Source organism: Schistocerca americana, chromosome 6, assembly GCF_021461395.2.
Source record: "Schistocerca americana isolate TAMUIC-IGC-003095 chromosome 6, iqSchAmer2.1, whole genome shotgun sequence".
NCBI classification, from domain to species: Eukaryota; Metazoa; Arthropoda; class Insecta; order Orthoptera; family Acrididae; genus Schistocerca; species Schistocerca americana.
Genome location: NC_060124.1, coordinates 536764000 through 536788584, shown reverse-complemented (window position 1 = coordinate 536788584; position 24585 = coordinate 536764000). Strand labels below are relative to the sequence as shown.

The window sequence follows — 24585 nt, the reverse complement described above, 5'->3', positions numbered from 1 at the left end:
ACTGCAGAATTTGCGGTAACGAAATTCCGCGAGTGACTGCGTAACATGAGATGCATTCACAACGCGTGACTGTTTGGTGTGAGTTCTGGGCGGGAGTCGTGGTCGGCCCGCACTTTTTTGAAAATGAAGAGCGAGCTGTCCTCACTGTGAAAGGTGACCGTTACCGAAACATGCTTTCTGACTGATCATACAATGTAGGCTTTCACGGCCGATGTTGTCTTCACTTAAAACTTTCGGGCTGATAGATCGTGCTCGATGTATAAATCTCACCGCTGACGTTTCGTCTCTGACTGCGGTAGACATCCTCCGAGGTAAAGCGGCGAACTGAAAAGAGAACTCGAGGAAGTGCTGATTTTATAGGCAGTGCAGAAGGTGCCACTGTCCATCACGTGGCGTCGGCTGTGAGACTGTCTCTGGTAATGCCAACATTCTCGATTAAAAGTGTTCGATCGTCACGCTTCCGGTGCAATGCTGACATCTATGCTGGATAAAATTTGGACGTCAGCGTTGCACGAAACGTCAGGGGAGAGATTTATACATCGACCATGGTCGTATCAGGTTGGAGGTTTTTAGTGAAGAATGATTTCTGAATGGTTTCCCCTCTTATTGAAGAAAATGATGATTTTTTGTTTCTACAAGGTGGTACGACATGTCACACATCCAGTGAACCGAACTCTGCTGAATGAAAAATTTCCTAAAAAATTATCTCTTTGCGTGGCAACCTGGAATGGCCTGCCATATCAAGCGATCTTACGCCTTGTGACTTTTTTTTTTTTTTGGGAAGGGCACAACCATCAAAAGTGTACGTGAACAAACCACAAACAATACACCAATTGAAGTATAAAATTAAAAGGGTTATTAACGGCCTCCAACCAGACGTTTGTGAACTGTGATCGAGAACTTCAATGAACGCATTGCTCATTGCCGCGCGGCCTTGGGTGGTAGTATGGAAGTTATAATTTTTCGTACGTAAATCGGAGAAATTACTTCATGTGTTTGAAAAGAGACATTACATGTTCATTAAATTTTGTATGTTCTATAGCACTTTAACATTCGTCCCGACTTCCCAGACACCCTCTATATTGATTTTTGTGCAGGCGTTTCTGAGATGCGTGGTTGTATACTGGACGACTGTATGTATATTTTTTACAAAGCGAGTTTCTGAAAAACCAGTGGGAAACATAGTGGAGCATAGTAATACAAGTGTTAATGTATTTTTTTCTGTGTGCCACGATAGTTACATCTTTTCGCTTAGTTTGTTTCAAAACTTGTTCCTTCTCCTCTTTCTCCTCCTCCTCTTCTTCTTCCCCCTCCAAAGTTGCAAACACCAGCATCTGAACATGGGTTCATGCGGGCGTTCTCTCAGGGTCAGTAGGAAGCACCTTGTAAAGCTAGCTATCAAATGACGCAGTACAGAACGTTCACAAGACGCTAACGACTCTCACCGTAGCTGTACTGGTAAGTACAATTTTATTTATTTGCTCTCACAGGTGGTAATGACGCACCTAAACTTGTCGGGATACATTCCGCTGTTGACGATGTATTCGGTATGTATCCACCACAAATTTTATGTACTCTTGTAATTTTTTTTACAGGTTCATCATGTCTAGTGAATGTATTGTATCCTGACGAGGGCACAAGGTTCAGGGTTCATGTCCAGAAGACAGCGCCATCATCTGATGAAATTATGACATACATCACAGAATCCAGGGGACGGCAGCAGGATAATTACATAATTTGATAACTGAACATGCAGCGAGCCGAACGAACACTTCCGGGGATCCAGAGATCTCTGGACTTAGCACAGTTGGATCACCGTGTGACGTCACGGTGGGGAGCGGGGGATGCAGCTGTCATAGGGGGTGTTGCAACACGTGACATTGTTATTATGACCATACTGAGGCTAGGGAAATTGGCATAATTAGAAAGCGATCTTGAACTGTTCGTAAGACAACAGTCACACGCTACTGCCGGATTTATGACAAGGAAAGTTCAAGCAACACTGACAGCCCTACTATGCTTTTCGGCCTAACCTCTTTTAAATACATAGCCAGCACCAGGTTCTCGTTTGATACTGCGTTGATGTGGCAGACAGTACCATGATGGTATTTAAGTAGGTGTCACTCAAATTACATTTCTGCGTACCGTAACTACAACACACCGCCAGACTTTACATCTCGACAATTAGGACAGGGTTGTCTTTCGCCAGGTATCTAAGTCTGCTCATATTCGTGATCTGCAGTTTTCTTCGTGCTTAGAAAAAGTGATAACTAAGTGATAACTAAGCGTGAACTAACAAATATTCTTGAATATTTCTCGTACACCAGAGATACTTCCTTAGTTAAAACTCAAAGTAGTATATATAATATTACAGTACGAAAGTCTGCCGACGATATTTACACCATCAACTATTGCTTCACTTAGCAAATACTAGTTTTTGCTGGTCAGATCAGCTACAATACGAGCTGCTGTTACGAACCAGAGCAGTTGGGCCGTTTGTATGGAGAAGACAAGCAGAGATGACTACAATAAATACAGGGTTTCCACACACTGCTGAAACAGCGCCCCCTGTTTTTAGCCCAAAAACGACAGTCACAGTTATCTGTGGCGTCAGTTCGTGAACTTCGAGTAGTCTGTTATTTAAGGGTGTCGAATCTCTATATCCGTCATCCATGTAGCCTGCTGTATATAAGGCCTCTCATGAGCCTTACATTTGGTAACGTATTCAGATATTTCTTTGCACATGTTCTCCCAGTTGTAGATTTTTCAAAATGACTAAACATACAATTTACCTTTCTCAGATTTGGACGAAATGAACCAGTGCAAATGAGCTGCTCAGTTACGAAAAAAAAATGTGATTTAAAATAAAGGCATTCACACATTTTGAAGATTTCGCCGAAAATTCGGACTATCTTCTGAATATAATACATAGCTTAACATGAACAAGATACTTTATGCACTGCAGCATTAACATAAGTGTGTTTTTACATCAAGTGCTACTAGTTCTCCAACTTCTTATTTTAAATCGAATTAGGGATTTTTTCTACGATGTGGGCTTCGTTGTGGCCTGTCACTGCTACAAACTGATTTGTTCATTCATTCATTCATCGTGCTTCCTAGTCCCCAACACTAGGAATTAGCAAAAGACAAGCAGTCATAGAAACCTTCTAACAGTGAACCATCACTATACTGCTTGATGATATTGGTACTTATGCCAGCTAAATTTAACCACATAGGTTAGAAAGAAAGGTTCTAATTTGGGAAAAAAACTGTTGCTTCCTCAGGTTTGTTAAATATCTGCTGTTTATTTCCAGTTGGAATCGTAACATTTACTTCATGACATTGATCTCTTCCAAAGCAAATAGTTACCTATTTATCTGTAATAACAATTTGCAATACTCTATCTCTCACGCATCACTGCAGTGAACAGTTCAGCTTTCAATGAAGCTAACAGAACTTTTCCATCCTTGAGTCCTCACAGTCACATACACTATGTGATCAAAAGTATCCGGACACCCGCAAAAACATAAGTTTTTCATATTAGGTGCATTGTGCTGCCACCTACTGCCAGTTACTCCATATCAGCGACCTCAGTAGCCATTAGACACCGTGAGAGAGCAGAATGGAGCGCTCCCCGGAACTCACGGACTTCGAACGTGGTCAGGTGACTGGGTGTCACTTGTGTCATACGTATGTACGCGAGATTTCCACACTCCTAAATGTACCTAGGTCCACTGTTTCCGATGTGAAAGTGAAGTGGAAACGTGAAGGGACACGCACAGCACAAATGCGTACAGGCCGACCTCGTCTGTTGACTAAACAGAGACCGCCGACAGTTGAAGAGGGTCATAACGTGTAATAGGCAGACATGTATCCCGATTATCACATAGGAAATCCAAACTGCACCAGGATCCACTGCAAGTACTATGATAGTTAGGCGGGAGGTGAGAAAACTTGGATTTCATGGTCGAGCGGTTGCTCATAAGCCGGTAAATACCAAACGACGCCTCCCTTGGTGTAAGGAGCGTAAAGATTAGACGACTAAACAGTGGAAAAACGTTGTGTGGAGTGACGAATCACGGTACACAATGTGGTGATCAGATGGCAGGGTGTGGGTATGGGGAATGCCCTGTGAACGTCATCTGCCAGCGTGTGTAGTGCCAATAGCAAAATTCGGAGGCAGTGGTGTTATGGTGTGGTCGTGATTTTCATGGAGGGGGCTTGAACCCCTTGTTGTTTTGCGTGGCACTATCACAGCACAGGCCTCCATGATGTTTTAAGCACCTTCTTGCTCCCCACTGTTGAAGACAATTCGGGGATGGCGATTGCATCCTTCAACACGATCGAGCATCTGTTCATAATGCACGGCCTGTGGCGGAATCGACAATAACATCCTTGTAATGGACTGGCCTGCACAGAGTCCTGAACTGAATGCTATAGAACACCTTTGGGACGTTTTGGAAAGTCGACTTCTTGCGAGGCCTCACCGACCGACATCGATACCTCTCCTCAGTGCAGCACTCAGTGAGGAATGGGCTGCCATTCCCCAAGACACCATCCAGCACCTGATTGAACGTATGCCTGAGAGAGTGGAAGCCTGTCATCAAGGCTAAGAGTGGGCCAACACCATATTGAATTCCAGCCTTACCGATGGAGGACGCCACGAACTTGTAAGTCATTTTCAGCCAGATGTCCGGATACTTTTGATCATAGAAACAGTGGTTAATGCGATGCGTTTATAATTTTCTTTTGACCTGACAGGGATTCCAAACTGCTTGCTTTATTTTAGGTGGGAGTCTGTTGCATTCCTTTTCACCAGAGTTTATAACGCCACGCTGAAGCCTAGCCATTAAGGCAAAGTATAAATGAAAATCATTCTAGTGTCTTGCAGGCGAAAGATTAGTGCGGCCTCCGAACGGAAATTATACGATTGTTTCTCATACATGTCCGTACTTATATATACCAACTTCGGAATCCCACTGCGTTGCATATACGCTATAGTACCTCTCTCAAACGGAAACCTTTTGATCGCCCCTGTATTTTGAATGTGCGGATTTCAGTCCAGCTGATTAAATGGTCGTGGTACTTTTCAATAGCTGTGTTACGTGTTTGAGGTGCACTTGTTCCGTAGGACTTGTCTGTGTGTAACTATGAAATCCTGTTAGTAACATTAAGCATTATGGTATGTAAGTACATAAATTTCTAGATCGTTAAAAAGATCTCTGCCGTTATCTATTTTACACAATATTCTTAATGCTTCCTGCGCTGAATAATTGCTTCATTTGCTTTGAATGCAGAAGATAAATTTGTAATTCAACAGAGAATGAGAGTATGCAAACTAAGCCAACACTCTTTGTTACAATGACAGATATTCCTAAGGGGATATATTGTGTACTGAGCTCCTTGATTGGTTTACTTATATGTTGATACCTGAATACTTTATCAATACTTCATCCTACATCCTGCTTTCAAGGCATTGACCATTCCGTTCAACTGCTCTTCCAAGTCGTTTGCTGTCAAAGTTTTTATTTCTTCTCCATGAACTTTAATTCCTAATCCAAATTTTTCTTTTGTATCATTTACTGTTTGCTAAATATATAGACTGAATAAGATCGGGGATATGCTGTAGCCCTCCTTCATTTACTTCTCAATCACTGCTTCCTCTTCATGTCCCTCGACTCTTATAACTGCTGTCTGGTTTCTGTGTAAGTTGTAAATAGTGTTTCGCTCCCTGAATTTCACCCCTGGTACCTACGGAATTTCAAAGAATAATCTGGTGAACATCATGAAAATCATTCTCTAAGTCGTCCTACCAGTAACACTGCCACGTTCAGGCTCCGACCCGCTCCGAAACGCTGACAAAACTTCAACCCTGGCACACTACATACTGGTTGTCAGGGGTACAAGTGCAGATATTTCTGCTAATGACTGAGGGCAGTGTACTGAACAACGTTACACCAACATTTACTTCATATGCACACTAATAATTATAGCTATTACAAGTGATATATTTTTAGGTTGGTTAGTGCCTCCAAGTACACAAGGCAGAAGCAAGCTCTTAAAGTTTTTCACACTAGGCAGAAGGTAAGCTACTGAAGTGTGGACGTGTGGACACAAAACGGGCAGTCTATACTGACAGGCATAGCCCATTGAGAGCAGTAGTATACTACGTGATATTTTTGCAGAAGACTGTTAGACCTAGAGAAAAAAAAACAATTAACGCGTTTAAATTGGTACATATTAAGGTACCAATTATTATAATACCTGTACCTATAGCCGTGACGTTCGGTATATCCAGAACACAAACGAAAGCAACGAAAAGATGGAGCTAAGAGGAAAGCAACAAGCATAGGAATTGGAGAATTCAGCGTAAGAACAGAAGATTCCACTACGTAGGGAGGAAGTTATGTCAGATCATAGTAGCAAGGAAGGCCAACAGAGCAGACAGGCATCGGCGAAGAAAGATTTCCTCATCAAAGAACTCTGCTGACGAACAGTAGTCGAACAGAACTGAGGAAGATACAGTACTTCTGAAACTGTATGTCTGAAGTACAACATTGTGCGAAAGTTACGTTGGCGCAAGAGTAAATACGGGGCAAACACCAGTTTCACCTCCATGGAAGAGATTCTCCTAACAGTATGGCTTCCTGTCAAGAAAAGACATCTATCCATGTTTAACGCAAAAAATCCATCAATTGAGACGGCCACGGTGGCCGAGCGGTTCTAGGCGCTTCAGTCCGGGACCGCACGACCGCTACGGTCGCAGGTTCGAATCCTGTCTCGGGCATGGATGTGTGTGATGTCCCTAGGTTAGTTAGGTTAAAGTAGTTCTAAGTTCCAGACGACTGATGACCTCAGATTTTAAGTCCCATAGTGCTCAGAGCCATTTGAACCATCAATTGATTATGGCTTTCTCTTTTATCCAACTAATACTTTGTACGGAACATTTTATTTCTAACCAATGTTGGAAGTTTTAGGTTTGATTTCGTAACGAAACGGTACACCACTGCAGCCCTCCATGCTAGAGAGTCACCTTTTGAACAACTCTGAGTTTGTGTGATAGGGACCTAATTTGACACTTCACATCTTTCCACAAAAGTACGGAATGTGATTTCTTTTTGCGCAAGTTCATAAAAGGTTCTGTGTATGTTTCTCCAGTAATGAACATTTTAGATAACTTGAAGACACAGGTTATAATAGCGGCTACATAGAAATTTTGAAAAGAGTAGCTATCGGCTTAATGAGTGTGCTGAGGAACTGGAAGACGCTTAAATGTTTGCGAAACTACTATTTAATAACTTTTAATTTATTGCGAATAGTAAAAGTTTGTGAAAACACACTTGACCTCTTAGCAACAAATAATCCTGAGTTAATAACTAGCATCAAAATCAATATAGGAATTAGCAAATACAGGGTTGTCGTAGCGAGATTGAATATTGTAAGCCGGTCGCTGGTGGCGGAGCGGTTCTGGGCGCTACAGTCTGGAACCGCGCGACTGCTACGGTCGCAGGTTCGAATCCTGCCTCGGGCATGGATGTGTGTGTTGTCATTAGGTTAGTTAGGTTTAAGTAGTTCTAAGTTCTAGGGGACTGATGACCTCAGATGTTCAGTCCCATAGTGCTCAGAGCCATTTGAACCATTTTTTTGAATATTGTAATCCCCAAATCCTCGAAAAATAAGCGTAAATATCCCTATTCAAAGAAGCAGATAAAAATTCACTTGACGCCTCCCTGAGAGACAATCTCCACTCATTCCGAATTAATAATATAAGTGTAGACCAGATGTGGCATAAATTCAAAGAAACAGTATCGGCAGCAATTGAGAGGTTTATTCCAAATAAACTAACAAACGGCGGAGCTGATCCTCCTTGGTACACAAAACGGGTTAGAACACTATTGCAGAAACAACGAAACAAACATGCCAAATTTAAACGGACGCAAAATCCCCAAGACTGGCGATCCTTTACAGAAGCTCGAAACTTAGAGCGGACTTCAATGCGAGACGCCTATAACAGTTTCCACAACGAAACTTTGTCACGAAACCTGGCAGAAAATCCAAAGAGATTCTGGTCGTATGTGAAGCATGTTAGCGGCAAGAAACAATCAATGCCTTCTCTGCGCGATAACAATGGAGATACTATCGAAGACAGTGCTGCCAAAGCAGATTTACTAAACACAGCCTTCCGAAATGCCTTCACAAAAGAAGACGAAGTAAATATTCCAGAATTCGAATCGAGAACAGCTGCCAACATGAGTAACGTAGAAGTAAATATCCTCGGAGTAGTGAAGCAATTCAAATTACTTAATAAAAGCAAGTCTTCTGGTCCAGAATGTATACAAATTAGGTTCCTTTCGGAGTATGCTGATGCATTAGCTCCATACTTAACAATCATATACAACAGTTCGCTCGACGAAAGATCCGTACCCAAAGACTGGAAAGTTGCACAGGTCACACCAGTATTCAAGAAAGGTAGTAGGAGTAATCCACTAAATTACAGCCCCATATCGTTAGCGTCGATATGCAGCAGGATTTTAGAACATATATTGTGTTCGAACATTGAGTTACCTCGTAGGAAACGGTCTATTGACACACAATAGACATGGGCTTAGAAAACGTACTTCCTGTGAAACACAACTATCTCTTTATTCGCATGAAGTGCTGAGTGCTATTGACAGGGGATTTCAGATCGATTCCGTATTCCTAGATGTCCGGAAGGCTGACACTGTACCACACAAGCGGCTCATAGTGAAATTGCGTGCTTATGGAATATCGTCTCAGTTATGTGATTTCCTGCCAGAGAGGTCACAGTTCGTAGTAATTGACGGAAAGTCATCGAGTAAAACAGAAGTGATTTCTGGCGTTCCCCAAGGTAGTGTTATAGGCCCTTTGCTGTTCCTTACCTATACAAACAATTTGGGAGACAATCTGAGCAGCCGTCTTCGGTTGTTTGCAGGTGACGCTGTCGTTTATAGACTAATAAAGTCATCAGAAGATCAAAACAAACTGCAAAATGATTTAGAAAAAATATCTGAATGGTGCGAAAAGTGGCAGTTGACACTAAATATAGAAAAGTGTGAGGTCATCCACATGGGTGCTAAAAGGAACTCGTTAAACTTCGGTTACACGATAAATCAGTCTAATCTAAAAGCCGTAAATTTAACCAAATACCTAGGAATTACAATTACAAACAACTTAAATTGGAAATAACACATTGAAATTATTGTGGGGAAGGCTAACCAAAGGCTGTATTTTATTGGTAGGACACTTAGAAAATGTAACAGACCTACTAAGGAGACCGCCTGCACTACGCTTGTCCGTCATCTTTTAGAATACTGCTGCGCGGTGTGGGATCCTTACCAGATAGAACTGACAGAGTACACCGAAAAAGTTCAAAGAAAGGCAGCACGTTTTGTATTATCACGAAATATGGGACAGAGTGTCACAGAAATGAAACAGGATTTGGACTGGAAATCATTAAAAGAAAGGCTTTTTTCGTTGCGACGGAATCTTCTCAGGAAATTCCAATCACCAACTTTCTCCTCCGAATGCCAAAATATTTTGTTGACACGTACCTACATAGGGCGGGACGACCACCACGATAAAATAAGGTAAATCAGAGCTCGTACGGAAATATATAGGTGTTAGTTCTTTCCGTGCGCTATACGAGATTGGAATAATAGAGAATTGTGAAGGTGGTTCGATGAACCGTCTGCCAGGCACTTAAATGTGATTTGCAGAGTATCCATGTTGATGTAGATGTTGATGTAGATTTATTTTTAATCCTATTAATTGTTTCCTCGGATTCGATGTGACCAACTGACTTGCACTTTGGGACAAATAAGTCACAGAAGGTCTACAGAAAATGTTGAGAAAAGAAGAAGCATAGAAACAAGAGACATTGGACAGCGCATAACATAAATATCTATTCAAACAACAAAAAGAGTAAGATATTATTTATGAAGAGAATAAAAGAAAATAAAACCCCCAGACGGACGAGGTGTCTATTAAAGAGTAAGCGAATGTTTCAAGTAAACAGTTATTGGAATTAAAATACGCTTCATTAAACAAAATTAGTACAACATGTCACCAAAAAAGTGTGAGAAAATGCAATGAGAATATAATGCGAGAAACAACTGCAATCGGTAAGAGTGGCCGGCCGGAGTGGCCGTGCGGCTCTAGTCGCTACAGTCTGGAGCCGAGCGACCGCTACGGTCGCAGGTTCGAATGTTGCCTCGTTCATGGATGTGTGTGATGTCCTTAGGTTAGTTAGGTTTAATTTGTTCTAAGTTGTAGGCGACCGATGACCTCAGAAGTTAAGTCGCATAGTGCTCAGAGCCATTTGAACCTTTTATTTTTTCCGTAAGAGTATGGAGAAGACAAAAGAGAAACTTATGCTAAATAAACACATTTCATCTGTTAAGATGGCAGATAGGGTATGGAAAAGACCCCAACAGCAAGAAATAATTAATGTAGAGTAATGAAATTACAGGAATACATTTGTCTACGTAATATATTGAAGTGGTTAATGTTGAGAGATCACAGGTTAATGTATGCGCGAGAAAACACATTGTAAATGTCAAATGATGGTAGATTAATAATCGATGCAACCGCCAGAATATTGAATGCCAGAATGCAAACGTACACGCACTGTGCCATAGAATTGCCGGACGTCAGTTTGTAGGATGGAGTTCTATCACTGTTGCACTTGGTCGATCAATACATGGATAGTTAAATACTGGTTGTGGATAACGCTGGAGTTATCGACCGATGATATGATATGTATGCTCGACTGGAGACATATCTGGTGATCGACCAGGTCGAGACAGCCGGCCAGTGTGGCCGAGCGGTTCTAGGCGTTTCAGTCTGGAACCGCGCGACCGCTACGGTCGCAGGTTCGAATCCTGCCTCGGGCATGGATGTGTGTGATGTGCTTAGTTAGTTAGGTTTAAGTGGTTCTAAGTTCTGGGGGACTGATGACCTCAGATGTTGAGTCCCATAGTGCTCGGAGCCATTTGAACCTTTTGAACCAGGTCGAGACAACATGTCAACGCTCTGTAGACCGTGTTGAGTTACAACAGCGGTATGTGGGCGAGCGTTATCCTGTTGGAAAACACTTCATGGAATTCTGCTCATGAATGGCAGCACGTCGAATCACCGAACTGACGTACAAACTTGGAGTCAGGGTGAGTGGAATGACGACGAGAGTGCTCCTGTTGTCATACGAAATAACACTCCAGACCATAAACCCGGTTGCAGATCCGGTATTTCTAGCACATAGACAGGTTGCCTGCAGTCCCTCAACTGCCCTCCTTCTAACCAATACTGGCACCGAGGCACAACCAGCTGTCATCAGAAAACACAACAGGTCGCCCCTTGCCCTCCAATGAGATCTCGCTTGACACCACTGAAGTCGCAAATGGCGTTGGTTTGGGGTCGGTGGAATGTACGCTACAGGGTTGTTGGCTCGGGTCTGTCCTTGAAGTAACCGATTTTTAACAGTTCGTTGTGTCTCTGTGGTGCCAACCGCTGCTCGAATTGCTGTTGCAGACGCAATACATTGCTGGACAGCCATACACCGAAAACGGCCGTCTTCCCTCTCGTTAGTGCCAAGTGGCCAGTCGGAGCCCGTTAAGTCCTTCTACACTACTGGCCATTAAAATTGCTACACCACGAAGATGACATGCTACAGACGCGAAATTTAACCGACAGCAAGACGATGCTGTGATATGCAAATGATTAGCTTTTCAGAGCATTCACACAACGTTGGCGCCGGTGGCGACACCTACAACGTGCTTACATGAGGAAAGTTTCCAACCGATTTCTAATACACAAACAGCAGTTGACCGGCGTTGCCTGGTGAAACGTTGTTGTGATGCCTCGTGTAAGGAGGAGAAATGCGTACCATCACGTTTCCGACTTTGATAAAGGTCGGATTGTAGCCTATGGCGATTGCGATTTACCGTATCGCCACATTGGCGCTCGCGTTGGTCGAGATCCAATGACTGTTAGCAAAATGAGTAATCGGCGGGTTCAGGAGGGTAATACGGAACGCCGTGCTGGATCCCAACGGCCTCGCATCACTATCAGTCGAGATGACAGGCATCTTATCCGCATGGCTGTAACGGATCGTGCAGCCACGTCTCGATCCCTGAGTCAACAGATCGGGACGCTTACAAGACAACAACCATCTGCACGAACAGTTCGACGACGTTTGCAGCAGCATGAACTATCAGCTCGGAGACCATGGCTGCGGTTACCCTCGCCGCTGCATCACAGACAGGAGCGCCTGCGATGGTGTACACAACGACGAACCTGGGTGCACGAATGGCAAAATGTAATTTTTTTCGGATGAATCCAGGTTCTGTTTACAGCGGTGAACACATATTGGAAGCGTGTATTCGTCATCGCAATACTGGCGAATCACCCGAGGTGATGGTATGTGGTGCCATTGGTTACACGTCTCGGTCACCTTTGTTCGCATTGACGGCACTTTGGACAGTGGACGTTACATTTCAGATGTGTTACGACCCGTGGCTCTACCCTTCATTCGATCCCTGCGAAACCCTACATTTCAGCAGGATAATGCACAACCGCATGTTGCAGGTCCTGTGCGGGCCTTTCTGGACACAGAAAATGTTCGACTGCTGCCCTGGCCAGCACATTCTCCAGATCTCGCACCAATTGAAAACGTCTGGTCAATGGTGGCCGAGCAACTGGCTCGTCACAATACGCCAGTCACTACTCTTGATGAACTGTGGTATCGTGTTGAAGCTGCAAGGGCAGCAGATGTCTCAATTATTGACGACGCCTTTGGCGTAATTGTTTTATTAATCTCCATTACATGATGTAATTTCAGATTTTTTACTTCTGATGAAGGCATATTTATATGTACCGAAACCTTGGTCAAGAAATTTTAATAAAATTTTTATCCTGCAACTGTTTTTGGCTGTCATCCTTTACCTTAAAATCATTCGAAACTGACATCAACTCGCTACGTCCAATCCCCAAGGTAAATAGCGCTAATGATCATTACAGCGCGTATTTAAAGCTAACCTGGCGATACTAGCGCCACTCTTAGTTTGAATAGATATCTTTCAGATGTAGAAAAGCGCCTAACAACTTTCGTTTATCTCGCACAACGCCTTCTTGGTGCTGGGATTTCTTTCCCTTCAGTATATATTACTGTGTCGCCCGAACAAGACACAGCCAGGAGCCGGCCGGGGTGGCCGAGCGTTTCTAGGCGCTACAGTCTGGAACCACGCGACCGCTACGGTCGCAGGTTCGAATCCTGCTCCGGGCATGGGTGTGTGTGATGTCCTTAGGTTAGTTAGGAGGAGATTTGCTCCTCAATTTGGTCCTACGGAACTTGACATTTAAATAAGTAAATAAATAAATAGTTCTAAGTTCTAGGAGACTGATGACCTCAGATGTTAAGTCCCATAGTGCTCAGACCCATTTGAACCATTTTTTGAACACAGCCAGGAGAAAAGCACCACAGGCGCAAAGATGTGAGCTGGTGCGAGTGCCATAGAGACTCGCCACTTCGGCGAGTTCCACCAGCGCCACAGGCGGCACTGAGGATGAAGACATCGACTTCGCCTCGACCAATTGCCGGCCGAGTACAATCCGCCAAAGACCGGACGACAACGGATAGAAGCCTACTCTGAAGATAGATCACCTCTCGCCCACTTGGTTATAGGTCGTCGTCCGGGGCTGACTTAGACGGCGGACGTCGTTTACTGAACTCTTGGAAGTGAGCTGCACTTGCTATATACTGTAAAGTTTGCCTACAATTATTTGCACTTAGCCATTGAGGGCCTTGTTTGTGCTATATTACAAGCAGTGTTGTAGACTTAATCATTCAACAAGTCACAAAGATAAGTAAACCTTTTTAGCTCATTTGTTTGACTTTGTTACTAATTGATTGGAGTGTTGTAGAACCTTCGTTCTCCTTTCCTGTTGCCTGACCCTGGGGCATAGCTGTGTAATAGTGGCAGGGAGAAATTGTTCTAGCGATGTACTGCACCAGAAGCCGTTCCAAGAACTCACAAGCTCGGCCTACCGTAACAAAAATGGTAACTCAGCCACCACAGCAGTAGCGACGAGACCTTTACAAAACTGGCGACGAGGGTTTACAAAATATGTACTTCTCCTCGGACCTGTTTGCATCAGAGAGCAGACAGTCAAGTTTTCTCCTTATTTGTTGACACCAGAGTTTTTAGTTACTAGATACGAAGATAAAAATAGAACCATTTATGAGATTTTTCATTGATTCCGGGCGCTGATGACCACGCTGTTTAGCGCCCGAAAACCTCAAACCACACACACACACAAACTCTGTAAAGGTATATCTTGGTCCAGAAAGTCAAAAAATTTTGTTCAGTAAAACAAGGTACTCTCTTCAGCTTATCTTTTGGGCCAAATAGTACCACACACCCGAACGAATAACTTGTATTTATTGTTTATCACACTTTATTGGAGGCAAAACGCAAATCCGTCTGTAATTCTATGTACTGAGATGTTACTTTTCTTTCACATACCACCTAAAACAACACTTTTTTTCTTTTTCCTGTGTGGTAAAGTGCTTCTCACCTACGTCGAAAATTAATACAGTCGAAAGACGTATTCTGAGGAGGGGAGAATAGTGTGATGATATGTCTTGCAACGATCTTTATTAACCAGACATATATTGTTCCACGCGAGTCATTCTTTACTCTTGTGTGTCATAATAATTGCTTCAATTTCCTGCTTGCCTGTTTCATTTGGATTATCGAACTGTTAAACTTCTGTATACTTGCCGGTACCGGTATAATCTTTATTTAAATTGCTAACTACGAGTGTTAACACGAAATGATTATTACATTTTTTATACAGTGTTATGATCTCGCAAAATATATGTAACATATCGAGCATCCGTCTACAGCACTGACAATAGTTTCACAATTAACCACGTAGTTTTATATTTATTCTTAGAGCTCCAAATTTCCTTCTTGTGATCGACTACTTTAAATATTAAGTGTACAACCTTTTTAACACGAAACTGTTGTTAATGAAAAATATTACGGCTTGAAATAGGAATAAGGCTTAAGGGATATCCTGCGTATTTTAGAACTAAGAGACTGTTGTTCCAGTACTTGTCAGCAGAAGCAACTCGTCCCCTTCATAAAAAACGTGTATTATATTATTTTTGAGATGCAGGCGACTGAATGTTTCATAGTCTTAAAAATCAACTACACTGATTTAAGAAATCGATTTGTGTCTGATTTACTGTTACCATATTTAAAAATTTTGAATTTGAGTTTCATACTTGTAGAGGATGAAGGTAATTGTACATTCTTTGTTCTGAAATTATAAATACATACTGAGTTTCACATACGTACTAGAAGTAAATCAGACAGAGTAGACACTAATTACAATTTTATTGCTTAAAATAGATAAGACAAATTACAAAACAAAGATTGAACCAGCCACAAAACTAGTAAATAAACAATCTAATCCACAGAAACATTTCATGTGCGTCAGATTCCTCTTCAATATCTGTTTCAGACAGTGCGGCAGCTTGATCGATCAACGAACTGCTGTAATAATCATGATATTCCCGCCTAATCATCTGTTGCTCACACATTATGAGAAGATCTTGCAATTACAGAACTTTTTCTCGTGTATACCTTGGGACGAGACGTATTTGCCGAAGGCTGGCACTTTCAGGTTTACTCCCCTAAAGGTACGTTTCAAATTCTCGCTTATAAAAAACTGAAAGAGGTTTGTTTCATTGATAACAGGGAAGGCAGACATTGTGTACTGAAAACTTGAGGATGTTTTTAGGGTCATTTTTAAAGTTCAAAAATCGCCGCTTAGCGTAGTACGGATGACGAAAGGGCAAGGATTGTTCTTGCAGCTTGGCAGACTTATGCCCATCCTCCAAGGTTCTACATCTACATACTTCTTTCTCTCTCGTGATTGAATGAAGTCGCTTTTCATTTTCGTTTGACATGTTTCAAAAACTGCATGATAATTTGACTGTAAGTTTGGATGGTTCTTGAACAGATCAGTACGCACAGATACAAGCCAGAGTTGTTCTGCTGGTCGTACATCCATCTATCTTCACTTGGGTAGTATCTGGAATGGCCATAACGTAATCATAAACAATGTGGGAATTTCAATCGATCCTCTTTTACCGGCTGTCTCATTCCACAAGTACCATGTGCCTTCTTGATTTCCCAGATTGTTTATAGTCAAATTATACTCTGTCGTTTTCTCACGTAGAACATTTGAGCACAAGGTGAATTCGGATTGTTTAACGTGCGTTGCAGATCAAAATTTACGGCCACAGAACATGCATCACTTTGTACTAGCATTGTGTTCTTACTGTGTTTCTTTTGACACAGGTCTCTTCTCTTCAAACGATTGTTATGATCACATTACTACTACATCATTTCGTTCTCGGTTTATATGCACATTGTTACAAGCGAAAGGCGTAAATAATGACATGCGCGATTGTAGTCGCACGTAAGAAAATTTGTAGATGTTGCACATGCATGTTTGCACAACGCACAGGAAGCTCCTAACGTGGTACCAAAATCACGAATGCGGTACATTCACCATTGTGGTGTTGCAAAATACGCAAATTTTGCACTTTCTTGATAATGTACCTTGCATTTTCCCTGCACTACCAAGGCAATTTACTCATGGTTTTGCCACAACAAACAACACGGAAAATGACACTCTCCGATGCACAATCATAGTTTTGGCGCGAGAGATACGATATTACACTCCGCTTAACAACTAAACGTAAATTAAATCTCCACTTACGATTACTAATTGTAGGCGTTTGGTTCCAAAGTCCCCTTCCTCTGTGACCAGAGGGTGCAACTAACGGCAACGTTCGTCTTTCCCTAGTTGCGGCGCTAGGAGCCGCGAGCAAAGATGGACACAATAGAAGCGGTTACAAGCCGAGGATTTCCTTATATAAGGAAACTTTGCTACTGCTACCATCGTGACATCGGGTAATTATATCACTCCTGGCCTCTCTTCAAGGTTCCTTTACTTCTAGTCATCGTGCGTGTGCACATGTGCTACTTATTTGTTTCTCTTCTGTCAGATAAGATAGAGGCAACACCACATGATTGTTCTCCGACACATCACATGGTCTGGGATAAACAACCTGTTTTTAGTTGCTCCTGATCTTGAACACAAGATTATACAACTGTAAACAGTCACATGGCATCTGACGTTGCTTGCCACTGTGAAGTATCATTGACCTGCTGGTATTTTGACTGTCTAAGTTGCGTGTTGAGCTAACTCGTTGTACCACCTGCGCGTTCCGACTCGCTTCTTGCAGCCGGTTTGGTGTTTTCTGTTTCTGTTTCCAAAATGCATACATTTATACTATTTCGAATACGCAACTAAGTGACAGTCCACACACCGATATGTGCGTCACTTACTACAGGAACGAGAAAAGCAGCTGAATTGAAGGACCACAGAAGTGGAGTGACGACATAAAACGTGTGTGTGCTGCATTGCACATAAATACCATTAACACTCTTAATACTCATATGAAACTGTATTCCAGTCCAAAAATCAGTTGTAAGGTTAGGATGACATTTTGTAGCAAGGGTCGTATGCAACAGGATGTCGTTGTTGTTTTGGCCTTCAGTCCGAAGACAGGTGTGACGAAGCTCTGCACACCAGTCCATTCTGGGAAAGCCGTTTCATCTCTGAGTAATCCACTGCAACGTACATCCATTTCAACCTGCTCACTGCTTTCATGCCTAAGACTCCGTCTACAGTTTTAAGCCTCTGTGATTATCTGCATTACCAAATTGACGATTCTTTAATACCTGAGGGTGTGTACTATCTTATGGTCCCTTCATTTAATCAAGTTCCTCCATATACTCACTTAAATGAAATGTATTCGGAGTTGCAAATACGCACAACCACCACCATAAGCTGTATAAGGGAATGACGACAATGAATATTTGTACAGGAGTCGAAACCGGCTTTTTCGCATTTCGTGAGTGGTCGTCTTAACGGCTTTGGCTATCCGTGCGCGGTTCACGGCCCGACCCAAACTTCCACATGTCGTCGTTCCTGCGTCACAACCTGTCCTCTCGCACACGTGTTGTGTAATTCTCTTGCAGGGAAAGACATTTTAATTGAAAGTCGCTGCCTGGTATTCTCGGATAAATATGACGTTGCAGTGCCAGTATTGTTAAAAGTACGATGTAATGTTCCTTCGGACATGCATACATACGGGTTGTAACGCAAGAACGACGACATGTGGGGAAACTCGGGTCTGGCAGTGAGTCGTGCACGGATATCCGAACCAGTTAAGACGACCGCTCGCGTAAAGCGGGGCATTCGGGTTCGAGGCTCGGTCCGACACAAATTTTCATTTTTGTCGTTCCTTTTGTCAGCTGATAGTTTTTCATGTTCGCAACTGAATAAATTTAATTTACTTCATAACGCTTGTTGTCGCAGCAGTGCCTGTCGGAAGGTACAATACAAGCAATGCAATGTCGTATATATTTACTTCCCATTGTGATTTAATACCTTCTAGTTGTTCTGTCTATGAAGCAATATATAAATCAAAGAGACATATGGAAAAACCAAGTATATAATTTCATATTTCAAACGTTTTAATACTGTTCAATAATGGCCAGTGCCTTCATGGCAAAATGTTTTCAGTTGCCTACGGAACCCAGATAGTATCCAGGCGTGCCGCTCTTCGTCCCAAGCGGATCTAAGACCACGAAAGTCTTTCCTCAGGGCCGCAAAAATATGTCTCATTGGGAGAGGTCGGAGCTGTGCGGTTGATGTGTGAGAGCAAGCTGCGAACCATGACGACTAGGACATTGTTGTGTGGTCCGAGTACTACATCGTCGGACGAATCGTAAGTCACACGACCGTCAATGCTCATCTCGTCGAAGCTTAGGACACCAATAGCCTCTAATGATGTGAACATTTCTGACCTACCTTTAATTAACTCCAAAACTGGTTTCAAAATACCTGGTTAGCATTTCAACTGTTTCGTCCATGTCTGGAGTGTTGACATGCAGGGAAAAGGATAATTCTTCCTCCTCAGGTAGGCATATGCTTTAGGAGACAAAGCTCTCAATGTGAGAGCATTTGCAATGTCCTCTGAGCACCACTTTACTTGCTTCCTCTTCTTTAACAGACAACGAATTTGTCCTGGTGTGAGACACTGAGAAAGTGCACTTCTCACATCCGAGCATACACATTTGTGGTTCTTAGTGTGAGACACATTACGTTTTATAGATGTAGCTTGCTTTATAACTTCTTTCATGGACTTAATTCTTTGTTCCAGTCGAACATTTTTAATCTTCAAACTAACCAATTCTTTCTTCAGTGCTTGAATTTCCTGGTCTTTAAGTGAAATTAGCGGATCAGTAAAAACGTCTGTGTTGCTGGATTTGTCCAGCTTACTTTTCTTGGGAGATAAAGTTTTCAACGTTGAGAGAGCTCTTTTTTTTACTGTTCTAGCGTCACAGCGACGTTCTCTCTCTGTTAGAACACTACCGGTAACATTCGCGGTGCTGGGACCTGGAACTTCGAATATATTTCCGTGCCAGTTTGGTATTTTTAGAGACGGAACAGCATTATCCTGTAGCAGTTTCCGTATAGCTAGACCTAACAATTCATTCTGCAAGTCTCGTTTGTAATCGCTTCCACAAAAATGTTCAGAACAAACTCTTGCATTATTAACATTAATTTTGTCCTCTCGTTTACAACGAGCAATCCCCTTACGCTGTAGGTCAACATTTTTTGGAAAACGATGATAAATTACGCCTTCAGTCTTACGTCCACTATTACTACATTCAGCAACTGCACAATACGACGTATTTGTAGACATAATTCCAAGAACGAAGCTACAAGACTCACGGAACAATTCCTTTCCAACTGAACACTCGGCAGGACAAGAATTACACACAAACTAACGTGTAACACGAACTCACTTGCACGCCTTCGATAGAAACACTGAGCGACACCGTTGTAAACAAACTGCAGTAGCTGCCAGGTGACGTCACAGCTCGAGATTCGTCATGCCGGATAAAAGAGTGGGAGGTCGCGTTTGCACTCCCGTGCAATCCAATGTCGTATATATTTACTTCCCAATGTGATTTAATACCTTCTAGTTGTTCTGTCTGTGAAGCAATAGATAAATCAAAGAGAGAGATGGAAAAACCAATTTAATATTTCAAACGTTTTAATACTGTTCAATACACTTATCCCACTGCGAGGCAAGATGGCCAGTGCCTTCATGGCAAAATGTTTTCAGTTGCCTACGGAACGCAGATAGTATCCAGGCGTGCCGCTCTTCGTCCCAAGCGGATCTAAGACCACGAAGGTCTTTCCTCAGGGCCGCAAAAATATATACGTCTCATTGGGAGAGGTCGGAGCTGTGCGCTTGATGTGTAAAGGCTTCCCAGCGACTCATCCCCAGCGACTCATCCCCAACGTAGTCAAAACAACCTTGTCAAAACGTGGGTAGGCACTATACTACTACAGAATGGTGCTGTTTTCACTATTCCACACAGTTCCTATCTCTCGGCATGCATTTTCCATGTTTTTGGGGTGGATCCACGTAAAAGGACATTCGTGGCCCTAGACTTGCTTCGGACGAAGAGCCGGACGCCTGAGTACAATCTCTCTTTCGTAGGTAATGTTACACATTTTTCCGTAAAGGCATGGACCGCCTTGTCTCACAGTAGGATAAATGTGTTAAAACTGTATTAAAGTGTTCGAAATAATAAGCAGTTTGCTTAGTTTTTCCATTTGTCTCATTCTTACGTGATTGCCGTTACAGACAGAATAACTAGGGCGTGTTAAAACAAATCTGGAAGTAAATACATACGGCAGAACTTGTCTAAATGACGAGATCAGTTGATTGGACACACCCTGAGGCATCAAGGATTCGTCAGTTTGGTAACGCAGGGAACCACGGACGGCAAAAACAGTAGGGGGAGTATTAGGCACGAACGAAGAGAGCGGTTTCAAATGGTTGTAGGTCGCAGTAATTATTCAGAGATGAATAAGCTTGTCTCATGGAGGGATTGATGTATTAACACCTACGGCGATTACTTTTGAAATCGTAAACAGTTAGCTTACTTTTTCCCATCTCATCTAGGTCTTTCCATCTCATTTCCTGATCCAATTCCCTCATCATCGTCTGATTCATTTACATTTTTTTTACTTTAGTTGGTGTTTACCTTATATCTTCCTTCAAGGTCCTATCCATTCTGGTCGATTGCTCTTCCAAATCCTATGTCGTGTCTGACACAATTAGAGTCTCATCGGCAAACTACAAAATTTTTGTTTGTTGTCTCAGAACTTTAATTTCCATTCCGAATGTCCCCTGCGTCATCCTCTGGGTCACTTCTCAGCTTGTTCAGTGACCAGAATCAAGAACGTCGGGGTAGACTACAACCCTGTCTCACTCGCTTCTGAATCACATCTTCCCTTTCATGTCGTTGCACTCTTACAACTTCACTCTGGATTCTTTACGAGTTATAAATAACTTGTTGCTCCCTGTATTTATCGGTCTTGTTTCAGAATTCCAAAGAATGCATTCCAGTCAACATTGTCAAAAGCTCTAAGTCTGCGAATGATATAAAAGTGGATTTTCCTTTCTTAAAAAATAGAATAGTTGCATGAGTAGGACTAACAAAATAACGCGTACATTATTGTAAACATTAATCATGTATACATATTACATAAACTGACTCGTTCCGCATCATTTTAGTAAAAGAACCGTTGAAATGGTTTATAGGAGGTGTAAGTAACTAACATATCTTCTAGGATTAGTCGTAGTTCAGTATAGACTCCTGTGTTCCTACATTTCTCCAGAATCCAAACTGATCTTCCGTATGATCGGCTTCTGCCAGTTCTTCCATTCTCCTGTAAATAATTCGTGTCAATGTTTTGCAACCGTGACTTGGCACACTGGTGGTTCGGTAGTTCTCATACTTGATCAGCACTGCCTTATTTGGAACTGGAATTATTACATTCTTCTTAAGCCTGACTATATTTCTCCTGTCACGTACACATTCCACTACAGGTGAACTACATGGACGGAAAAAAAGTCGCAACATCAAAATAAATTAATGTACAGCAGAGAAATTTCGGGAATACATTTGTCTAAGTAACATACGAGGGCGGTTCAGAAAGTAACCTCCGATTGGTCACAGTGTGGGTTGTGGGGGGAGTAGCGACACCATCTGTGCGTTCACGCACTCAACAGGTCAGTCGGCATCAAGCCGTGGTCGAGTGAACGTCGTACCTGCGCTAGTTTAGTTTTTGTGGCAGTTTGAAATGTGTGCTGCAATAGAAAACCCCGCCAAATGTGAAGTGCGTGCTGTCATAAGGTTTTTTACAGCCAAAGGATATTCTGCAGCAGCTATTCATCGTGAGATTTGTGCCGTGTACGGACCAAGAGTTATGAGTGAAGGAGTTGTCCGTGAATGGGTACGTTTATTTAAAAGTGGACGAGAAAACGTTCATGATGAAGAGAGGAGTGGTAGACCATCATTGGTGACTGACGAACTCGTTCAGACAGTTGATGCAAAAGTTCGTGAAAATCGACGTTTCTCAATGTTGGAGTTGTCTACTGGTTTTCCACAGATTTCTAAGACTCTCTTGTACGAGATAGTGACAGCAAGATTGGGTTACCGTAAGTTCTGTGCACGATGGGTGCCCAAAATTCTTACCGACCACCACAAAACTCAAAGAATGGCCTCTGCATTAGACTTTCTGTCACGTTATGAGGACGAAGGAGAACCATTGTTAAACAGAATCGTGACCGATGACGAAACCTGGATTAAGTACGTGAACCCTGAGACAAAAGAACAATCAAAGATGTGGGCACATTCAAATTCGCCTACCAAACCAAGAAAAGCCTCGCAAGATTTTTCTGCCAGAAAACTGATGGCAACGGTGTTTTGGGATGCCAAAGGGGTGTTGTTGGTTGAATTCATGGAACGTGGTACGACCATTAATCAAGACGTGTACTGTGAAACAATAAAAAAGTTACGACGGGCTATACAGAACAAACGCCGTGGTATGCTGACTTCCGGTATCGTTTTTTTGCACGATAACGCCCGTCCTCACTCTGCTCGCAGAACAACGGCCCTTCTTGAGTCCTTCAAGTGGGACGTTATCAACCATCCACCTTACAGCCCAGACCTGGCGCCAAGTGGTTATCACCTCTTCATGCATTTGAAGAAATGGCTCGGGTCACAGCGGTTTGATGACGACGAAGAGCTCAAAGATGCGGTCACAGGCTGGCTCCAGGCACAAGCGGGTGATTTTTATGCAGAAGGAATTTCAAAGCTTGTGAAGAGATACAAGTGCCTCAATCGCTATGGAGACTATGTAGAAAAATAGTGCAAATATGTAGTTGTAAGATGTATATATTAAAATATTTTTATTTAACTTGGTGTATTTTTTAAATCAACCGGAGGTTACTTTCTGAACGGCCCTCGTATTTAAGTGATCAACATTGCAAGATCACAGGTTAACGAAAGCGCGAGATAAGACATTGCAAATGTCAAATGCTGTTAAATTACTAACCGGTGTAACTGCCAGAATGTTGAATGCAAGCATGCGAACGTGCATGCATTATCTTGTACAGGGGCCAGATGTCAGTTTGTACAATGAAGTGGAAGCCTGTTCTAGTTGATCGGTCCACACAGGGACGGTTAACGCTGTTTGTGAATTACGTTGGAGTTGATGTCCAATGATATCCCACATGTGCTCTGTTAGAAACAGATTTGGTGATCGAGCAAGGAAAGGCAACATGTCGATACTCTGTAGAGCATGTTGGTTTACAAAGCGGTATGTAGGCGCGCATTATCCTGTTGGAAAACACCACCTGGAACGCTGTTCATGAATGGTAGCGAAACAGATCGAAGCACCGGATTGACCTATAAATTTGCAATCAGGATGCGTAGGATAGCCACGAGAGTCATATCCCAGACCATATGAAATCATATCCCAGACCATAACTCCGGGTGTAGATCCAGGGTGTGTAGCACACCGACAGGTTGACTGCAGGTCCTCAGCTAGCCTCCTTCTAACCAACACACAGCCATCACTGGCACCACGGCATACCCAGCTTTCATCAGAAAATACAACAGACCTCCACCCTGCCCTCCAATGAGCTCTCGTTTCGGACCACTGAACTCGCAAAAGGCGGTCGTTTTGGGTCACTCGAATGTACGCTGCAGGGTACCTGGCTCGGAGCTGTCCCAGAAGTAGCAATTTGTAACAATTCGTTGTATCACTGTGGTGCCAAATGCAGTTCATATTACTGCTGTAGATGCCAGAACCTTAAGCCGAATACGATGGCCTTCCCTCTCGGCAGGGCCATCCAGAACCCGGCTTCTTGCAACCGTGAATATTCGTGAACACTGCTGCCATCACTGAAGTCCAGTGGCAACATTCCTGCCAAGACTTTCTGCAATATCACAGAAGGAAAAACCAGCTTCTCGTAGGCCTATTACACTTCCTCGTTCAAACTCAGCGAGGTGCTCATAATGGCGTCTCCGGCACCTTGAAGGCATTCTT

The 24585-nt window shown here is 42.7% G+C and overlaps 1 protein-coding gene across 1 annotated transcript in view; it reads right to left on the bottom strand.

The window, feature by feature from the left end:
* Nucleotides 1-16929, bottom strand: part of LOC124620273 — a 52969-nt gene extending 36040 nt beyond the window's left edge. The window contains exon 1 of the mRNA XM_047146940.1: nt 16813-16929. The gene's annotated coding sequence lies outside the window, so the exon portion shown is untranslated. The remainder of the gene's footprint in view (nt 1-16812) is intronic.
* Nucleotides 16930-24585: the final 7656 nt, after the last annotated feature.